Consider the following 23,445-nt stretch of genomic DNA (forward strand, 5'->3'; position numbering starts at 1 on the left):
TTTCCTATCTAATAGGTTCCAGACTGTGTCCCTTGGTCCCTATCTATCCTGCGAAAAACCTATCACATCTGGAGTGCCCCAGGGGTCTATATTAAGTCCTCTTTTTTTTAACATCTACATGGCACCCCTCCTCGCTGTGATAGAGTCACATGGGATTCTTGTCACGTCATATGCTGACGACACTCAATTGGTCGTCACCATCGACAAACAGTGGACGGATGCAGACCTTCGGTTCAAAAACTGTCTCTCTGATGTTTTCAAATGGCTAAACACTAACCACTTAAGATGCAATAGTGCCAAGACAGAAATTATTCCACTGGGTAAAAACCTGTCTTTTTGTCCGAAAGACTGGTGGCCTTTAGGATCAGAAGCCCCTCCCAGTGCAGTATCATCAGCCCGGAACCTTGGCGTGCAATTCGATTCATCCCTCTCTTTCGATGACCACGTTAGGATTACTGCCGGTCGCTGTTTTGGACAAATAAAATCCCTGAAGAAATTCTTCGATTTTCTTCCCATTGCAGCCAGAAAGTCAGTCGCGGTAGCCCTCATTCTTTCCCGTCTTGACTACTGCAATGGTCTAATGGCCGGAGTGAAAAAATCCACTCTCAGAAAGCTGCAGTGCATACAACACGCTGCGGCCAGATTGGTTTTACAACTCCCTAGAAGGTCATCTGCGTCTGCAGCACTGAAATCTTTGCACTGGTTGCCGTTGCATAAAAGAATCCTCTTTAAACTGCTTCTCACAGTCTTCAAAACCATGCAAAACACTGGGCCCCACTACTTTGCACATCGTTTTACGCGCTATAATCCCTCGCGCTGTCTGAGATCCTCCGGGACAAATCTTGTCACGATTCCCAGATTTAAATATAAGACTAAAGGTGGGAAATCTTTCACTGTTCTGGCAGCCAAAGCCTGGAACAACCTGCCTACCAACCGTAGACTTATAGAAAATGAGAACAGTTTCAGAAAACTTCTCAAGACATGGGTCTACCAACAATCAGACTCATCTGTCTTGGCTGCTATCTAATTCCAATCTTTCATCACACCCCATTTTTTTCAGTCATCCTCTGCAGTTAGCTCAGCGCCATGATGCTCCCTCGGGAGCGAACGTCTGCGCTTTACAAATACACATAAATATCAAATATCAAAGGTTCCCGCCCTAAGGACATGGTTGGAGACCTGGTAATTGTTAACTTCAGGGATAACCAGGTCATCCCATATCTACGTAGCTGGGATTCACATATAGGAGACGGGCCCATAGCAACAAGAGAATTGTCCAATTTCTATCCCAGAACCGCGTATTTGCCCCCCACAAGATGGAGCGTAGAGGAAAACCACTGGATGGGCAGGAGGGGCCCCGTAATGACTAGTTACGAGATACCCACTTACAATCGTTATGATTCTTTTCATGGCTTAGATTTGGTGATCTGAAAGCATCCAATAAGCACAGTTACCCTTTTGCGCTGACTAATGTAATGAATCTTAATTGATGTCATCTATGTGCTTTTTTTTACATAGCTTAGATATAGTTTCAAATTTATCTCACTTCCTCGATTGTAATTGTTTATTTTTTAACTTGTAAAATCTATCTTGTTGGGTTGACTCCTTACTGTGTGTTCATAGGGAAAATTGATGTAGGTTTTTCTTTTAACTATATTTTATTGCAAATGAAATGTGTACGTTATGCTTTTATGGTTATTTATCTTAACCGAATAAAGTACTGTGATACCTGATACTCTGACAAGCTACGTGGTGTTGTTCTTGTCTTGTATCTAAGTTGTGTCTCCTAATGCCTGTTTATACTCAAGTCGTGACTGTTTTACTTCCAGTTTGTCTCAAGGTTTTTTCCTCAATGCCTTAAGTAATTAATTATGGGAATGTGAACAGTCACTATCGAACCACCTACTTTGCCTTAGAGGTCTTATTTTTTTATCACTAATTAAGGCAGCATTGATGGTCTCAGCTATGAGCATAGATGGGGGGGGTTATGCTATCTTTCAGACAGTCTAAAATTGGATTCTTTTTGACTGTCAAGATCATATATAGAACAGAATCAGGATTTGTAGTGGACCACTTCCGTAGTAGCGCCTTATTTTTGTCATAAGTTATTGGGCATGATTTGTTAGGCATAGCAGGGTCAACAGCTTGAATCTCTAGTTGGAGAGATAGCGGATAGTGATCGCTAAAGCAGACCTTATGTATGGTGAAGGTTACAAACTGAGGTTTAAAATAATCAGAAAGGGCAATAAAATGAATTAGAGACCCTTGGCCTCTACCTGCATATGAGACTAATTCCATACTATCCTGTTGGATAAGATCATGTGTAAGGAAAAGAGAAAATTTCAAGAGTAATGAATTAAAAACTAAGGGTAGGCGTAGTTCGCGAAGTAGCGCTACGTGTAGCTACGCAAAGTGCACTTCGCACCATGCGAGCTACGCCTACCACTACGTAGACCTGCGTAGTAGCATGTTCACACTGTGCAAGATGCTGTTTTCAATTATTGCACAGTGCGGACAAGCATCCGGCACTGTGCAATCATTGAAAACGGCATCTTGCACAGTGTGAGCTGTACTTTTTTGCCGCTCGAGTAGATATTTACTCGAGCAGCAGCTTTCTCAACGCGGACTGGTAGTTTCTCATCGCGAGCGGTCGCGAGCATGCGCAACCACTCGCAATGAGAAACCTGACCTCCCCGTGTTGAGAATCTCGCCGGGAGGTTTATTTTCCACGCTCGCGATTGGCAACTTGATGTTGCTGATCGCGAACGAGGAAAAAGTTTTGCGAGGATGTCATTTTGCTTGCTCGCGGTCTCCAACTTGACGTTTAGGACCGCGAACAAGCAAAAAATGACCGCTGCACTATGCTATGCATGTTTGCACTGTGCTTCGTGCAGTTCGCGTAGTGTGAAGTTGCGCAAACTTTGCAAACTACGCGAGGGTAGCGTAGTGCTTTGCCCAGAGTTATTAAAAACATTCCCACAAGGATTGGGATAAAAATGACAGCTGCCATCCCTAGCCCCATCTAACAAATGACATGCAGACTGTTTTGATAGGGGGCATAATTTACAATGAAAAACGCCCCCTCCAAAGAACAATGAATTCAGTGTTAATCTCCTGTATGTGTCTGCACAATGAGTTTTCAAAGTCTTCGGCAATATTATTGTTCTTAATATTAAAGTTATTGTGATCAAATCTAACAAGGATCAAAGCCACAGTTTTCCTAAAAAGAATATTAATAATTTGACAATGAGGTGAGTGAAGCTGAGTCTTACCTACCCTGCCTGACAGTGTTGTTGATATCAGAGTTAATAATCCACCCTTAGAATGATTGCCTAAGGCTGCATCTTCCGGGGTATGTATAGAGACATAGCCATTAATGTGTGCAGGCTCTTTCATCCATGTTTCTTGTAAACACACAATACTATAACTTTTTATAAAAGCAACCCATTGTTCAGATTTTTACTTGTTAGACAAACCAGCGATATTCCAAAAGAGGCTACCATAAACAGATGTGCTATTATGGCTACATGGCACTTCCTCAATAGAGTGGGCAATTGGCTCACAATTATTTTGGGTTAGCATTAACATATTGAATTGTGCCAAAGATTAACCCCCCTCAACCAGTGAAATAACATTGGATACTGTCAGGGCTAACTCTGTTGGCTCAGGGGAGGGAGGTCTAACAGCATGTGGCACGACAGTTGATATGAATTTGTCCAGGCCACCAGAACAAACCTTAGACAGTCTATATTTTTGATTGTGCTTAATTTGTCTGACACAGCCATTCACTAGAGGATGTAGTCAGTCCACATAATCTAAGGGTGAAAAACGATTAAAGGTAGGAATAGCATAGTCATGTGTGATATTACCAGTTAAAAATGGAGGCCTATGTCCTGTGGGTATGTATGGCGTGTAGAAGTACCCTAATGGCACTGTCTCAATGGGACCACTAGCATTATTACACTAAGCAAGCTTGTCCATAATACAATGGACAAGTGACCTATTTTTAAAATTTACAACAATACAGTCACCTGGCCCCATTTTTAAGTGCACACCCATGACACCCATTCAATATTATTGATGTGATGAAATAAATCATCACTTTTGGTCCAGTCCACCGCTTACGCAAACCAATGAACTGTTTTGTTCTTTAACTGATTCTGGTCTTCCTCCTTGCTAGGAAGCACAGATGGCACATTCTTAAGTACTATGACGAATGGAGTGGCTTCAGGTGGAAGATGGAGTATTCTTTCATGATTTTTCCTGAATGTAAAATGACCGTTGTCATGACAAATGTCAACAGAATTAATTGGCTGACCTTCTAGCTGAATTAAGGGCTTTATTTTTCTGAAGTCGTGAGGAACAGGTTAAAATTTTAGTGTCAGTGGAAGGGCAATCTCTTAGGGACATCACCAGGGAAGGAGGTACTGCAGGCATTGGGTCATGATTGGAGACAGGTACAGTGTTTGTCCCAGGAGTTAAATTGGACAATCTAGACAAACTTGAGCCAATCAAATTTTTTAATGGCATATATTATGCTATTCAGAATACCTAGAAACGGTTCAAGGAGTGACTTCATTACTACTTCAAGCGAACTAATAAATTACGTCCCTCTTGACTTCATTTTCTTTTGATCCTGCGTCAACATCCAATTCTAAAGCCCTTGCGCTCTTCCTTACAGGAGGTGCCACTATTTTTTTGTGAGTTGCCTGTGGTAATGCATCTTTCTTAGTGGTAATGCATCTTTCTTAGTCTTAGCGCATGCCCTCAACTTTTTGGGCTGAGGTGGATGTGAAGTGTCTAAAAGACTGCCTTGCAGGTTAACACCGGCTTCCAACACATTCAATGCCATGGCATCCATATCTAATATCTAATATCTAATATGGAGGTCCCCAATTGGTCACGCTCCAGTTCGGCAATGTACTATTACTTAATGCTCGTTTTGTGGCCCCCAGTCTCTCCTCCAAAAACTCAATCTCACTAGTGATAGCCCCCATAGCGGTAGTCAAAAAACTAGTGATGGTTATAGTTAACAGGTGATCCTTATTGGTAGGCATGGTTGTTTTATGTTTCCCCATCCTCTTACCTGGGATCGCACATTGTTGTTATCCACCAGGGCACCAAACTGTGGCAGCCAACCAAGAGACCTGGCCCAGCCTAGCCTCGTCTGGCCGTGGACGGGCGCAGACGAGCCAGCCCATGTTCATCCCACGCTGTGGGAGCCTGAGGACATTTTTATGCGCCACTAGCACTTGTAGTGCTGGGAAATGTGGTTCAGGTGGTCTCAGCAGTCCTGGTAGCCCTAGAAGTCCCAGTAAGGCTGACAAAGTGACAGTGTGCAGTAATAAAGTGCTAAAAAGATCTGCTGCCCCAAATGGGCTCCCGCGCTGTCGGTGCCTGAGGCCGTTTTTATGCGCCACCATGCACAGAATAACTGCGTTGGCGTCTCCTTGTGCTTGCAGTGCTGGGACATGTGGTTCAGATGGTCCCGGTGGTCCCAGCAGTCCCGGTAATGCAGACAAAGTGACGGCGTGCAGTAATAAACTGCTAAATAGTGCTGCTGACCCAAGAGGGCGCCAGCTCTGTGGGAGCCCGATGCCGTTTTTATGCGCCACCAGGTGCAGAAGAACCGCGTTGGGGCCTCCTGGCGGTTGTAGTGCTGGGAAATGTTGTCCAGAAGGTCCCGGCAGTCCCGGTAAGGTAGATATGTACCAATATCCACTATAATCTATTACTGTAAATCCTACTAGCGGTGGTAATTACATGCATGGTCGCCTTTCATAAAGTACCTTCTCCCTAAAGTGCTTCATACCTAAAGTGCCTTGGTGCAAATATATGAACAAACACTTTGTTAAAGTACCCTGACTTAACCCTTTACCTTCTATCAGAAGGGGGAGGGGCGATCATAGGTGTGTATGAAGGTCTTCCTCAGTACTTAACCCTGCCTGATTCTTTGTGTTGAGTTCAACAATTTATCTCAAATAAAAACATCTTAATAAGATTTATGTATCCATGCCTCTACTTTTACTGCGAACAGCACCTAAAACAAAGTAGGAATGATTTTTATGACTTTCTTCAAAATGTCTGACCATAGGATAGTTCCTATCCTTCTCCTTGATGACTGTTATATGTTGTAAAATCTCCTTGTGCACCTACAATTTCTTGCTTCCCACGTACATTAAACTGCAGGGACATTTGAGCACATATACAGCACATTCTGTTTTACAAGTACATTGTCACTTGTTCTTCTTGCAATATTCTGCAGATATGTTATATACTCTTTTGTATTCACCTCATATTGGCAAGCTTTACATTTGCTGCATTTTTATTCAGCCAAGTAGTTTTGTTTTTATTCTCTGGGCTACTTTTAACTAAAATGTCCCTCATAGATTCTGTTCTTCTGAATGTAAGCCCTGTTTTTTGGAGCTAACTTGCCAGTAAATGGGTCACTTTGTATAAAATGGCAATTTTTCTGCAAAATCCCGCAAATTGCCCCTTCTTGTTTACTGTACCTTGTGACCAATCTATAATTAGAGCACAACGTATCAGTTTTTGTGCTCTTGTTTTTGTACAGTAGGTGCTCCCTTGTATTTTGTTTCACCTTCTGCTTAGCAGTGGCTATACAGTCAGGTGAGTAGCCTCTTCTTTAAAACCTCTTGTGTAGCTGCTCAAAAGCTCTCTCTGATTCTTTCTGTTCGCTCCAATTCCTCCTTACTCTCTAGCTCTCCCCATAGGGAGTATTCCAAACTAAATTGTATGTGTGACAGCTTGTCACGTGTAATACAGAGTTCCCAGCTGTGGGATTTTTTAAAACAGTTTAGTTTCCAATCTCATATTTTTCACATATATGTTAAATCCAAGAAATCCAACTGCTCTTTGCTAATTGAACTAGTAAAATGCAAATGTAAGGAATTCATTTTGATTTTATCAACAGATGCCCTTGCACTTGCAACTGTACCATTCCAAATTATAGAAAGGTCATTAATGTACCTGCACCATAGTACAATAGTACCACATGTTCAGACCATTCTTCAGGACACTGATTTTGTAGCACCTGCTCCTCCCACAAGAACATATGCAAATTAGCACAACTGGGGGCGAATTAAGTGCCCTTTGATATTCCTCTGATCTGCTAGATTAGATAGATAAACATACAGACAGATAGACAGACATACAAACAGATAGACAGACACACAGACAGGCAGACAGACAGACTTACAGACAGACAGACTTACAGACAGACACACAAACAGACAGATAGACAGGTAGATAGAATGATAGATAGATAGATAGATAGATAGATAGATAGATAGATAGATAGATAGATAGATAGATAGATAGATAGATAGATAGATAGATAGATAGATAGATAGATAGATAGAACATTCAACCAACAGATGGACAGACCGACTGATCGATCGATAGACAGACTGACAGACAGATAGACAGACAGACAGACAGACAGACAGACAGACAGACAGATAGAGAGATAGATAGATAGATGGATAGATAGATAGATTTCACCAATTCATGGAAAAAGAGAAAGACACAACCCATTACCAAACTAAGTGCACATTTAAACATGTACACAAAAAGTTTGTAACCCACTACACACAGAGTAAAATGATGCAGATAGGCAACATTTTCCTATTTCATCAAATGAAGCACGTTTCTCCTAATTCTACAAATTGTTTTTTCATTCCAGTTAGAAAAGGGTTTTTTGTCTTTAAACACACTATTATTAGACTTACAGTTCATGTCATGAATAATGAAAAATACAACTATGTTGTTATGTAAGTTGATTCCTGATGGATAGTTAGTGCTCAATTATACATAAGATGTGTACACATGCAAATATTGCTTACATTGCTTCACACGTTAGTAGAAATAAATAAAATACAGTCATAATCACTTTATTCAGTTGATTTAAAATCATAAAAGCATGCTACAAAAATTAATTATTAAATCAGCAATAAAATGTAAACAAAATGCATTGTTTTTACAACTTAGTAAAGAGTCTAATTCCAGGACTTTACTATAACAAAATACTCTTGGGCTTAGTGATCAACCTGATCAACATTCAATTCATTGTGATTAAGACAAGTTAAAATATGTCAAATCATTGGGTCCCTCTTTGTCCCCAAACATTATTCAGCATCTTTAAATATACTAGTGCAAGCCTTACCTGTATGAAGCCATTGACCTTTAAAATAGGAAATATAAAACATATACGAAAGTGCAAATAATGCTTGCAGAACATACCAGAGTGCAAAGTGTCTTGGGTAGAAAAATTATCACAGGAACAGGGACCCAAATCTTCCGCCTCTCTCCTCCCTGGCTCTGCCAATGAAAAGTGCAATACTTAAATCTAAATCTTATTAAAAGGAAGTGATGGTTGGGCTTATTTTCTACATCTGAATAGGGTTTATTGCAAGGTTTGTTTTCAGTAGTTGGTGGGCTTGTATCATTGGCAAGCACCCACAAAACCCCATATAACTAAATTCCTGGCTAAGACTCCTCCAGTACAGCTCACCCCGGACTCCTACCCATATGTGGCCATACTCACTAATGTCCCACCCCTAATGGAGGGTCAAAAAGAAACCTTTGACATGCTAAAAAACATGCTAAAAAACAAAGCCATGCACTGGCTTCGTGTCAATAGACCTCTGCCAGGGGGAGTGGACGGGCTGATAATTGGGGCAAGAAGAGTCAACTGGATAGGGAACACCCTAAAAAAGCAGGGGGGTGAGTGTATCATAATTAATTTTCAGGATCCTAGGGTTGTGGGGCTGATAACGGGACCAGGATGGAATATTAGTATTGGAGGGATTGGGGTTGTGGACCTAACTTTCTTCTACCCGAGACCTGTCACCCAGTCAGGGGGTTGTTGGGAGTACCCGAGATCTGTTATTCCGATTGGGGTAGAGGCTGGTCCCATGGCTGTGCCCACCGCAAGTACAAACAAGTATTATATACCGGCATGTATCCCACAGAATGGGCAGGGACAGATGAGGTGGGGATATTGACAGAGCCCAGATGTCCAATCGCCTCCGGTGGGGGAATGGGTTGGGGGAAGTAACACTGGCGGAAAAATGTCAAATAATGAAGATGAAACGAGTTTAACCTCGGAAATAGAGAATATGGGTGATGGGAGTATTATTGCAAGTCCCGTGGGCTATGTGGGTGAACTAGCTATCCCAACCACTATTAGCATCAAGGAGGGAATAGTTGCTAATTGTATAGATACTGTCGTTGGAGAGAACTGTGATTGTAGGACGCTAGTTGATTTGTTGCCTATGGTATCTATTGAAAAGGGGACTTGTATCGAAAACACCCTGGAGAACTTTTTATCGTGGAACATAGCGGGGCTGGGGGCTAGATTATTGTCACAGCAATGGATTGACTTTGTAAGTGGATTCGAAATGTGCCTATTCCAAGAGACGTGGGCTTGTGACCCAATATTTTTCCCAGGTTACTTAAATTTTTGTATACCAGCTACGAGAGGCCCCAGGGGCAGACCCATGGGTGGCCTTGCAATTTGGATCAAGCAAAATTCAAAGGTCAAAATAAAAGTGATTGATCTAGGGTGCAAGGACATACAATTATTAAGGTTATCTGTAGGAAAGGGTGGCGTGATAGACATTTACAATATATATGCCAGGGGCATGAGTCTTGGGAATTCTGCCACCTTAGAGGTCTTATCCGCCTCCCTTGATTCCCAGTCACTTGGAAACAGAGTAATTTTGGCTGGCGATTTGAATAGGACATTTGAGCCTCTAGAAAATACTGCACACCCAATAGGAATGGAGGAAGATGCCCTCTGGGGCATCCCAAATCTAAACCTCGTACCAGTGAAGCGGTGGTCAAAAGATATTCTTTTGTTGAACGCGCTATGTCTAGAGTATGGTTTGAGGGCTCTTAATGGCAGGACAAAAAGCGACCAAGGTGGCAATTGCACATTTGATAATGGGCATAACAAAAGTAGGATCGACTACGTCATCTGTAGTTTTGAGTTATGGTGTGGTGTGGGTGACATGGAAATTGTGGGGAGAGTAGAAAGTGATCATAACCCCCTTTGTGTCTCCCACTCATGGTGGAGGTCCGCACGAACTAATCTAGTTTTAGGTAATGGGAATGTACCTGTCATGACTAATGACTTAAGACGGGTGAGATGGCCGTATGTCCTGGCCAATTTGTCCTCTTTGGAGTCCATTAAATTGGAGACAGTCAATGCTATTGCTGCCATGACAAAAGCTGACCCTGTAATACCAGACTCGGTTGAATTAACTGATATACACGACACCTTCTTTTCTGTGATAAAACCGTACTTTACCAAGCCAGTAAAGTATAACAGAAAAGCGCCAATCACTATGGCGTCCTGGTTCAACAAGCAGTGCAGGGTAGCCAGACTGGAGTTGGGCAGAGCACTTAAAAGCAGAGTTAGGGCTATGATTAGCGCCAGTAGGAAACACTACAATGATAGTATCCGCCTGGCCAAGAAGTTGTGGGACGAGGAGTATTGGGAGGAGCTACTCGCTGCTTCAGGGCAGAAGGATTCCAGGCTTTTCTGGAAAACCGTGAAATGGGGAAGAGGGGGCGTCTCTAACCAACCCGACAACAATGTCGATGAGGCATTGTGGGTCGAGTATTTTAAACCCCAGTATGCTGAGAGCAGGGATCTAATGGCCATAGAACCAATCCCTATGATATTCTGTAAGGGTAATTTATTTTCATGCAAGGATGCGGAACACGTAATAGCAAGCTTGCAGGGGGGGAAAGCCCCTGGGCTGGATGGAATCCCCTCAGATATCTTTAAACACGACAAGGCCCAGTGGGCAAATTATGCGACCTTGTTGGGAAATGGCCTAGCGAAAGGGGCTAAAATCCCAAATATATGGAAGGGGGCAATAATAATACCGATCTTTAAGAAAGGCGATCGGTCACTACCAGTAAATTATAGACCAATAAGTTTGTTGGCCACCATGCAAAAAGTGGTGGGGAAGATGCTGGTCGACAAACTTATGGCCTGGGTAGATGATAACAATGCGTTATCCCCCTTCCAGGCAGGATTCAGACGTGCAACCAGTACGGTCGACCAAATCTTTCGCTTCACCATGCTGCGGTGGGGGACTGTACTCCTGGGCAAAGGCAGGCTCTATGTAGCATTTGTAGATCTCAGGGCCGCCTTTGATCTGGTGCCCAGGCGCACGCTGTGGGAGGTTCTGTTTAAATTAGGGGTCCCACCGGATTTGCTCACGCTGATAATGCGTCTGCATGAAAGTAACTACGCAAAGGTCCAGTGGGGGAGGAATGGGGAATCCACTGCTAACTTCCCAGTTGAGCGGGGGGTCCGGCAGGGATGTGCTATGGCACCCCTGCTGTTCTCCCTGTTCATTAATGGCATTGTGGACAGGATGTTGGACGCAATGGTCGATGCACCTTCGTTAGCGGGCATCAGAGTCCCTATTCTGATGTTCGCTGACGACACCCTGATCGTGTCTAAAACCCCGTCGGGCCTCCAGAGAGCTTTGAACATTTTCGACTCATTTTGCAAGGAACGGGGCCTAGAGGTTAATGTAAACAAGACTAAGCTGATGGCCTTTGGGCAAAAGTGCCATTCTCGACCCAATGTTTCTTTGAACAATATCAAGCTTGAGTCGGTAGATGTTTTCACGTATCTCGGGGTCGAGATATCAAGTAAACCGGGTTGGACACGACACATAGAGAAGGCGGTGTTGAAACACCAGCAGATTTCTGGTGTACTCAGGGTTGAGCAAATAAAATCTAAAACCAGGCCCATAAAACCTGTTCTCATGGTTTATGACGCAAAGGCCCTGGGCGCAGCCCTTTACGGGGCTGAAGTCTGGGGCTTTGAGAGTCTCACCACTCTTCAGAGATCTGAGAACAGGTTTCTGAGAGGGATAACTAGTCTCCCTCAAAGCACCCCACTTATACCGCTTGGTTTAGACTTAGGTAGAAGATCGCTTACCGATCGTGCCTGACTGAGGCCTATCCTTTATTGGAGACGTTTATGGACAACCGTGGAAATAAGACACTACGCCGAGGGGTTCTTAGCATTAGCCAAACTTGATGTTTTCCATAAAATCGCATGGCTAAAAATGTTAAGAGATGCTCTTTTTGAGCTTGGGCTCTCCAAACTGTGGGAAAACCCCCTAGGGGAAGTATTCCCCAGTAAATCCAGTATTAAAGAACTATATTGGAATCACATTGATCAAAAACTTTGGAGAAGCGTAACCTCGGAATCCTTGGGGGGTAGATTCATGGAAATTAAACATCAGCCATCCTTAGAAAAGTATTGGGATACTATAACTTCCCCAACAGACAGGAAACTATTTTTCCAGTTAAGGGCAGGCTCTCTCCCCTTGAGGTGTATGACGTCCAGTTGGAACACTGGAGGCAGTGCGTGTTGCCCGTCATGCGGGGCCCCCAATGAAAGCATCGCACATTTTCTATTCTCATGTGTGGCTTATGTAAATCCAAGGAAATCTTGGCTGGCCCCAGTTTGTAGGAATCTCGGTGTCCTAAGTGGTGTTGAGGGGCTAAGAATTATTTGTTCTTCCACCGAAATGTTCCTTGTAGTCGGAACTGCCAAATATTTGGGGTGGGCGTGGTCCTTAAGGAGGAGGGCTCTAGCTACCAGTACCTTCTGAATTTTACATCCTCCCAATTTCCTGTGTACGATTTTTATTTGTAGATAGCAACTGGGAGATATATATGAATTTTAAATTTAAAACGCGGATAACATGTATGCTATGAGTTTTATTGTATAAACCCGGGAATGGTCCGTAACGCGGAGGTTTCTATACTGTAACATGCATGTAGTTTCTGCATTGTATGAAAAAGCTTATATTAATCCCAATTGACAAATAATTCTTATGTTTGTGTACTATGTATTTTTTAACTATAAACTAAGTGTAATAGATTGTTTGATGTTTTTAAGAAATGTATGTAATTTATATGTGTGTGCTTTTATGAGTGTACAACTCGAATAAAGCTTTTTCAAATCAAATCATTGGTTTCATCAACTCTTAGGCCTCTTTTTCAGTATGTATCATATATAAATAGGATTTCTTGGCCCAAAATAAATCTTCCTCCTATAACTTATCAGGTGGGTCAATCAGCTCGGGACGTCCTAATTGTGATGTTAACCTTTTAACGTATCTCAACCAGGGGCTACTACTTGCTCTGTCCATAGCTAGGCAATCACGCAAGATCTCAAGATTCAATTCTAATTCAGGATTTATCCAGGTCATTATCCATTTAAAGTAGGGGGCCATTCCATTAAAATCTGTCACAAAACCAATGCCAGTTTCATGGTGAATAATATAGGAAGGTGTTGATTGTTGAACTGATAGCAGATTTCTCAAAAATGTATTTTCCACTGTTTAGAGATCCTTAACTTCTTTATGTCCCCAGATTTCTGAGCCATAATTTGAGAAAGCAATACATTTGGCTCGATACATGTTTTACATAGCATGCACTGGCTTCGCCCCTATCCTACGTGGGAAATCGAGAACCGCTACTGTCGTTCTTGTCATAGCACTTCTTTGGGCTTTCTTTTGTGGACCCCATGCACCCCTACCATCGAATAGAACACCTAGTTTGGAAAATGTAGTTACCCTCGATATTTAGTTTTCCTCAAAATTTTGAGTTTTCAGGGTCTCGCGCCCAATCATTGTGTGAGATTTAGAAAAATGTACATTTCAATCTCATAAAATCTGCAAAGGAACTTAGGAGACACTGTAGGGCGACCACTGTTCTTGCTAATATGGGGGCATCATCTGCATATGAAAACACTGGTATCAGCCACTCCCCTACTCATGGAATATCTTTGGTGGCTGCACCCAGAACTGAGTCTAAATTATTAATATATAGGGTGAACAATAGGGGAGCTAAAATGCATCCCTTTCTAACTCCTCTAATGATATGTATTCCCTGCGTATGGTTGCCCTTTTGGTCAAACCTTACTGTGGCAGTGCGGTCCCTATGCAGATTGGACAAAATATTTACAATGTTCTGATCCATGCCTAGTTCAAGTAATAGAACCCATAATTTAGATCTGTTTACTTGGCCAAAGGCTGAGGACAGGTCCATAGAGGCCAGTTTAGTATCCCTTTCTTGGCAAAGGTGTATTCATTTGCTAACAAATGCAGGTTGAGGCACTGGTCCATGGTATTGCTACCTTTCCTAAAACCGTATTGCAGGTTTGATAGTACATTACACTCATCAAGCCAGTCTTTCAGTTTACTGAGGATCACTCTCCCTAACACTTTAACTGCTGAGTCTATCAGCGATATTGGCCTGTAACATCGTGGGTCTCCTCTCTGCCCCTTTTGAAAAACGGGGTCAATAATTGACTGGGACCAGGATCTCGGCAGACCATACTGACAAGCCATGTTAATAGATGTGATAGTATTTTGGACCATAATGAAACATTTAGCTTTAAAAGATCAGCCGGGAACGCCGTTTGGTATGGGAGCTTTGTTACTTGTCATTTGTGTAATAGACACAGCAACTTACTTCTCCGTGAAAGCCAGACTGTAAACCTCGACTGTGGGCCTTGGGCCTGAGACTCCCTGATCATCATGGTCACAATATATATGTTTAAAGTGGCGAAACCAATGCTTCTCCTGTATAATATAGTCCAGTGTACTACCACTAACCCCAAGGAAGAATGGTTTATTAGCAATTTCCCTGAACTTGGTTCTATTCTTGATGACATCCACGGACAGTAAATCGTTCCAGGCATCATGTTTAATTTCCGTTTTACTTGTGAGTTTGGCCTGCCTATATGTTTTCCTTATTGCAGCTATTAACGTTTTATCTTGTGGTTTTTGCTCTAATGCAGAGATTAGCTTTTGGTGGGCAACTGTACAGTTATGATCAAACCATCTCTCTCCACCATTTATGAATTACCTATTAGTATATGTGAGAGCTCTGGCCACCTGCTTGCAGATCATATCATAAGCTGTAAGAACTTCTGCTTCCCTTTTCATGCCATCTAGGCAAAGATCAATCTCATTCCCAACGGTAACCAATAGATCATTTATAAATTGATCTAGAACTACCTTACACTATTTAAATCTGCGACCTTGATCCTTTGCCTTCTAGTATGGGACAGTAACGATCGCCCCTAGTTTGGGGGTGACCCTAAAGCCCCCACTAATATGAGATGTTTAGGATTATGATCACTGAAGGGTAACCATTGGGCTTCATAGACTGTTACCAAGGGTAACAAGGCTGTATTGATAAAGATTAATCAATTGTGGAATTCATGCCCCTACCCTTAAAGAAGGGGATACCAACCTCATCACTCATGGAATTTGAGTATGATAGGCTGAATTTCATTAAAGAGTCCTCTAAAACCCACCTTATTGTGTGTGTTCGAAATGTGTCTCTGAATGAAAACCAGGGCCAAGATTGTCAGTGACATGGCAGTTCCTTGTACATATGTGTGGATTCAAATCTCCTAAAATAATAACCGAATAAGGTGTATTTTGCTTTTCCCTGTATGAGTCTAGAAAGTCATTCAAACTGCATAAATGTTAATTCACATAGGTTCTTTCAAATGAGTTATAAAAGTTAATAACAAGTAGTTTAGGTGCATTACTAGGCGTAATCTGAACTACAAGACAATTACTGGACCCAGAATCCAATTTACAATGGTTACCTAAGCTGTGCTAAGCTCTACCAACTGTGGAAGGTCGTGTGGGCTCAGAATAAGTTGTATAGCCATCCATCCAAAGGGTATTATCAATTTCCGAAGTCTATGTCATACTCCCTTAATATATCTAGCCACCTTGAGCCATCTGTTTTATTTCTTACACCCGCTATGTTCCAGCTGAGTACCTTGGAGTATTTGTTTGTTCCAGCTTCCTCTCCCATTATGGGGAAAGTAGTAGAAATGCTAGAGTTGACCATGTGCTGTCTTTGCTTATGGGAGGAATGTATAAGTCAGACGTTAACATCTAGCTGACTCAATGGGGAAAATCTATTTGTTAATTCAATTCTGTTTTTCTCTGCCCTCTCTCTGATTGCCTCAGCTGAGTTTGGTTAACATGTATGTGGGTTGGAGGAGCCCAACAAAAGGAGAAAACCATCACTGTTCCTACATTTTATACCTGACCCATTTCCAACTAACCCTGAAGATTGTCTCAACAGAGTTTTGGGGTCTTTGGCCTTACTCTCCAATACTGGGGGATAGAAATAACCAAGAGGGAGTTCTGTTATACCACCAAGGCCAAATTACCCTCTTCTAATTTAGAACGCCGACCGACCCATCCCACCAGTATGATGTGTGAAGGGTGCACAGACATAATATCGACTCCAAAATATCGTTTGGACAGAATATCGAGTTTTAAATATCGTTTGGACAAAATATCGACAGGACAGAATATCGACAGTCAAAATATCGTTTTTAAGGTAAGTGAAGTAATATCGACTGTAAATAATATAGAAAGTGAAAATATCCAAGTATATAATCTAGATAGTAAAAAATATCGTTTTTAAAATAATATTTAATTATTTATAGTGTTTTTATGTTATAATATGTGTGAAAAGTGTCATTTTATGTTAGAATTATTTTTAATTAATGATTTTTTTTTAATTATTGTGTAATTTTATTCTGTAGCGGGTTGTGGGTTTATAGGGGAATAGGGTGGGAAGTAATTTAATTATAATTAATTAAATATGTAAATTTATTAATTGGTAGTAATAATTAATTAATTGGTAATTAAATAATATTTGTTAATTATTTAAAATTTAATTGGTAATTAATTTAATTTAATTGATTAATTGCTAATTATGTAAATTAAAATAATTTATTTCCTGTAGCGGGTTGTGGGTTTATAGGGGAATAGGGTGGGAAGTAATTTAATTATAATTAATTAAATATGTAAATGTATTAATTGGTAGTAATATTTAATTAATTGGTAATTAAATAATATTTGTTAATTATTTAAAATGTAATTGGTAATTAATTTAATTTAATTGATTAATTGCTAATTATGTTAAATTAAAGGGGTATTTTTAGGGTTCAGGGTCAGTTTTTGGTTTTTGGGTAAAGGGGTATTTTTAGGGTTCAGGGTCAGTTTTTAGTTTTTGGGTAAAGGGGTATTTTTTGGGTTCAGGGTCAGTTTTTAGTTTTTGGGTAAAGGGGTATTTTTAGGGTTCAGGGTCAGTTTTTAGTTTTTGGGTAAAGGGGTATTTTTAGGGTTCAGGGTCAGTTTTTAGTTTTTGCGTAAAGGGGTATTTTTAGGGTTCAGGGTCAGTTTTAGTTTTTGGGTTAAGGGGTATTTTTAGGGTTCAGGGTCAGTTTTGGGTTTTTGGGTAAAGGGGTATTTTTAGGGTTCAGGGTCAGTTTTTAGTTTTTGGGTAGAGGGGTATTTTTAGGGTTCAGGGTCAGTTTTGGGGTTTTGGGTAAAGGTTTTTTTTAGGGTTCAGGGTCTGTTTTGGGTTTTTGGGGTACAGGGGTACAGTGTAAAAATAAAGTAAAATTAAATTTACATTAATTTAATTTAATGAAATGAAATTAAATTAAATTATATTAAATTAATTTTAAATAATTTAAATTATAAAAATTATTATATACTTACCAATACTTACGTTGTAATGGTAGTGCGTTGTAAAAGTTGCGTTGTAACGTCATATATCCACTGTTGCACTCCTTGGAGTGGGAATAGTAATTTTAACCCCTACGCTATCCAACGCTTTCCCTACTGTTGCACCCACTGGAGTGGGAATAGTAATTTTTACTCTTTTGTATTTGTACGTTAATAATATTGGCTATTATTTAATTAAATTTTGTTACTATATATATATATGTTTTAAGAAATATGATTAAAAAATATTATTTTTTTACTTTCATTAATTATGTAATTATTAAAAGTTATTTTAAGTATTGTTAAGTATATTTTAGTAATTAATTTTTTATATTAATGTAATTAAACATTGTTTTTATTAAAGTCGATATTTTTTACAACTATATTTTTGTAAACGATATTTTTAACTCGATATTTTTGTACTTACCTGTTTGTAGATAGAAACTCGATATTTTGTCTCTCGATATTTTGTCAACGATATTTTTGTTGGTCGATATTCTGTCCCTCGATATTATTTCAGTGATCAGTGTGAAGATGTTCTAACCCCCATCCAAAAGTTATTTACACCAGAATGTTGCTTTATGGATGAGCTCTTCTGTGGTTTCAGTGGTGTTATCTTTGAGGGGGGTAGCCCTATTAGTACTGCTACTAGAGGGGTAGCCTCGATGGCAAATGCAGCCTACATATATTACCAGACCCAAGTATGGGTGATTTACTGGGCTCTATCTGGGATGGATTTTATAACAGTAGGTGGGATGCCAGGTAGTTTGGATCGGTGACCGCCTGACTAGTTTCTATGTTGTCCCCAAAACATCCTTATCAGGCTTAGATGCCCCAGGTTGTACGGTATTATATCGTTCTCCCCTCGCGGACACCACCTTATGTGTGTGTTGGGTATTTTGAATGCTATTAGGCATGTTATACGTAACATTCTTTTCCTTAATACTGGGGCTAGAGTCCTCCAGTTCTGCCAATTGTGTCACTATTCGTGACAATGTCTCCATCATTCCCTCTAGCACAGACTTAACATGTGTGACTAAGTCCTCCCAAATTGTCCCACAGAATGTCTCCAGACGTGATTGAATGAGGGTTCCCACAGTTGCATTGTGGTGGGAAAACAAATAATCTTCCTGGGCCAAAGTTCTTTCACCCCCCTCCTGAGTTGGACATTTGGCAGTGACAGTACCCAACTTTGTGCCTCTTTTCCTACTTTTTTTTATTAGGGGCCTTGTTTGAAATAGGGGTAGTATCCCAGACAGGACCACCCCTTCTTTGGTCAACGGATCCTGTGATAGAGTCAAGGCGCTTAGCTTGACCTGTGTGGGAGTGCTTTTCTCAGCAACGATGTCAGTGTCTGCGCCTTAAATTACATGCTGTGGTGCTCCTATTGGCATGATATTTGTGGATGCTGCCTTTGCCCCCAGGCCTAGCTGCTCCTCTACATTATGGAACTCGTCTGCTAATGCCCCTCCTGCTGTTGTCAGATAAGATATGATGGATGCACAGTTATGTTGTACTTTTGGCTTCGCTTTGTCCAAATTAGTACTATATGGAAGATTGCGCGTTCCCATGATGGCTTCTGCATAAAAGTGGGGTGGCCCAGCCAAGCCTCTGTCAGGTGCTGACGGGCGCAGATGGGCCCGCCCTTGGCCCAGGCTTTGCCCTGGTACGCCCGCGTGCTGCGTGAGGCCTGAGCCCTCTTATGCGCCTCCGGGCACAAACAGGAAGTCGTGTTGGTGGTGCTCTGTCGCAAGTTGTGCCGGGATTTGGAGTCACCATTGTGCGGTGACTCAGTTGTGCTTCCCCGTGCTGCGGGAGGCCCCGAGCCCTCTTATGTGCCTCCGTGCACAAACAGGAAGTCCCGCTGGCGGCGCTCAGCTGCAAGTAGTGCCTGGATTTGAAGTCCACGGTGTCTGGTGCCTCAGTTGTGCTTTCCCTAAATACAATAAATCACAGCTATAGTAGACGTATAATTACCACTCAATATTCTGAAATATAGCTAAATCATTGCCATGTCCCAATATTCAAAACATTTGATTAAAACATGAGTATTATCTTCTTTGATTGTTAAAAACACTTTAGAACTTAAAATATTCTAAAGAGTTCAAAGAAACCACTGATAATGTTTTTCTTCTTGAGATTTACAAATATACAAATATTTCTTCATCTATATTCATCCCCACGGGGTGAGGCACTCTATCTCAATTATGTATCTAGACTACTTTCAATATAGAGCTTGTGTTCTATCCCACTTCTGGGTTTCGGGAATGAAATCTATTGCCAGAAAAGTTCAATGTATTTCAAACATTGTCATGTGATTGACCAAAGTGTTGTGCTGTGCTGTAGTTTAATTTAAGTCCTGGTCAGTTATGGCTCTTATATGCTTGAATATGCATTTATTCAATGTGAAAGTAGTGCTTCCTACATATAATGTCATATGTAGTACACTATTACATGCACAACAAACTCAGTTTTACTTATATTGTACTTGTTAATCTTACTTTTTTTTGGTTTGGTGTAGATTGTATTCCTTTACTTTGGAACTAAATTTACAGGCTTTACAATGGCTACATCTGTAAAACCCTAGTGGGATATTACACTAGATAGATGGTTGTGTACTAATCTATCTTTCAATGAAGAACATATAGTATACATATACTATAAGCTATGTATGTATTGGTCCCAACCACTCCTTTCAGTACTCAGATTTTTTAAGAATACCCCATTGTTTTTGTAATATCTCTCTAAATGTGACTTCCTGTACTTTATGTGGTAATTATTGCATAGGTTCTGATGTTCCTTCTGACTCATTATTCTGGATATGATGCTTTTGTACAATAAGGCACCTATGTTCTGCTCTTCCACTTTATTTGATTCTTGCCTGAACATTTTCTTTGAAAAAACGCTGCACCTGAAACTATCCACCATTTCATTCCAAACTTGTATATCGGCCTCTTGAGAACTACAATTATGTTTTATTCTTAAGAATTCACCCTAAGGTATACACCAGCGGAAGTTAAGAGGATGGTTGCTCCGTGCATGTAGTATTGAGTTACAGTAGTGCCATTTAAGCTGCACAATAAGTCCATAGTTCATGACTTGCACTTTCCCTGAGTGTCTTCCAGACACCAGGAATCAGCTGGTAGTTCAACCTGAATGTCAAACTCACAATATTGGTGGGACAAAATATCGGGGACAAAGTATTGAGAAAAATATCAACAGGCAAGTAAGTCTTGATTTTCCATACGTAACTCCACACATATGTACCTACGTGGTACACATATCTTAAAGGCACGTAGATGTTGAATTAGGAATAGCAAATCCATGCTTACCTTTATATACTTTATTTTTTTATATTTTGTCACTCAATGTTCTTTACTGACATTGTTGGCGTCAATATTCAGTAGTACAACCATCCAGGACTGCAGTTGATCACCTATATCGCACAATACAGTCCTTGTAATATTGCCGCAATGCAAGTAATAATAATTGACATCGAAGCCAGCGATTCATACTACAATGGCCTGTGTAAGGAATATTCATGAGGAGTGCCTGATGCTTGACCAAAACCAGGGAAGGCATTCAGCACTGACAAAACAAGGTGTATATTGAAATAAAATACTCCAATCCAAGAGCTTTCAATGTGGTCCTTCTCTTTGACTTAGTTTGCCACAGTTCTTCTCCTAATTTAACATGATTGCATTTGCCATATACAATCTCCTAATATAGTCTAATAAAATTCCTTTTTGAGCCTAAGTGAAACTATTGACTGCAAGATGTTTATACATACATGTGGTCCAAATATGTTTACCCATTTCAGGATGAATGTACATGGGTTGTTTGGTATGGCCTCGACTTATTCTGCTATGAAGACCAATTCAATGGGAAAACCAGAAATCTAGAAGAGCCCCCATGTATGGACTTCTTTAAGAGAGCTCTGGAAATCCTGATGGAATCTGAGGCAGAGTTACCAGCTCCATCAGGAATTGCAATGTGCATGAAAATACCACAGACCTGTCATAGTCCAGCCGGCAACTTCATATGCTTTAAGAAGCCAAAATCTCTGGTGGGGACATTGAGGGCAAACAAGCAATTACCCGGGGAATCAGATGCAGAATTACTCATTTTCTGGTAATTCCTACCTTCTCTGGGATTTCTCAGGGTTACAACTGGAATCCCTGTGAAGGCCACAGCTTGGGAGCTAATGGGCCCTTTGATATCAATAAGCCCTCCCAGGCTTGTAATTTCACCCCTTTCTTCTTGGCCATACAGTGCATCATCCCCCCTCTCAAATCGTTCAGGGGTAAACAGTTCATGGTGCATAAAGGCCACAGTTTATTTTCAAAACATGGATCATATATTTCACAACTTACTGGTTAGTCATTTGAGACACATGATTATTTATTACATATCACACTTATCAATCAAACCATTGTCCCAATGGTTTTACCTCTATTTCTGGCTGACAGTACTGGCACTGTGCAATGGCCCCTTTTGCGGTTGTCTCAGGTTCTGTGGGTTCTATGCTTCCCTTGCTACCGACATCGTGGGCGGTCATCAGACCCAGCCTGGGCTGCAAGTGCTGTTCCTCTTCCCTGGACCTTTGCTGACCACTTGCCTGCTCCTCATGCCCCTTGCTGTGTTGCATCCCAAGGACAATGCCTGAGCAGCTCTTCTATTCTGGCTGTCGTGTGTTGTCACCTGCTCCCCCGTGTCCCTGCTGTGAGCCACCCCAAGGACATTGTTTGAGCAGCTCTTCCACCTAGCTTACTCTTTCCTCTGGGAATCTTTCTCTGCTGCCTCCACTTGGCCATTCTCCACCATCCTTACTGCTGCGAAGACCCCATTTTTTTGGTGTGGGTGGGTGGGTTCTAAGGCGATGGTCCTTTGTGGTCAAAGGGGCCTGTACCCGCTTTTGACCTCCTTGTTTGCCACACCCTCCCTCTACCATTGGGTGGTATGTGATTTTCAAAAGACGTGCCCCAATTGTCGCACATCTATTTTCATGGGCTTTGCACATGGTGCTTTTGGTGTTCCCACAGCCAGTAGGAGTGTCTCAGACACTGCGTCATTAATATTCATGAGGCAGTGCAATTTGCAACCCCATTAGGAATGGATAGCACTCCCAGGGATGGTGCCTGCTGGGGTCAGCAGACCACCATGTCTGTGACTGCTTTTAAATAAAAATAAAAAAAAATTGTAAATGCAGTGCAGTCTGTTTTCCTTCAAGGAAAACGGGATGCATTTAAAAAAAGAAAAATTAAATATAACTGTTTCATTTTTTTAAGAGTAGCTCTTAAAAAATATTTTGAATGCCAGTCACAAAGGGTAAGGGTTTGTACATAGGCCAGACCTATTTTGCGGTCGAAAATGGGCCGATTCCCCATTTACGACTATTAAAAATGGTAATACATCAGGCACTAAATCTAAAAAAAATGAAACAATATTATAGTAACATCGCTGTCAAGATGGGCAGTTGCAAATTAATACCAGAAGTCTGAAAGGAACATGTTTTCAGAACTCTACAAACACTGAAACGTCTTTAATTCCGTTTTATTTAACATGTATGTTTGTTTAAAAAACATTATAAATCGATCATACTTTCTTTAAAATGTTATATCTTTTTTGAACACATGACTCCATTTCATATTTATCTATATGAATAAAAAGAAAAAGTATCCCACAGATGCTACTATATCGGTATTTGGTAAACGTTTTGTTTCTAACGGAGGCATGTAGAGGTCCCAATCCTTTGTTCTCTAAAGACTTGCACATTTGTAGAGTAAGGGACTTGTACCTATGTTTTTAAAATACGTTTGCATAT

At 40.9% G+C, this 23,445-nt stretch overlaps 1 protein-coding gene across 1 annotated transcript in view; it reads left to right on the forward strand.

Moving 5' to 3' along the window:
• Positions 1 to 23,445, forward strand: part of TRDN (triadin) — an 865,465-nt gene that overhangs the window by 704,867 nt on the left and 137,153 nt on the right. The gene's annotated exons all lie outside the window — the stretch shown is intronic.

Source organism: Lissotriton helveticus, chromosome 6, assembly GCF_964261635.1.
Source record: "Lissotriton helveticus chromosome 6, aLisHel1.1, whole genome shotgun sequence".
In the NCBI taxonomy this organism is placed as follows: domain Eukaryota; kingdom Metazoa; phylum Chordata; class Amphibia; order Caudata; family Salamandridae; genus Lissotriton; species Lissotriton helveticus.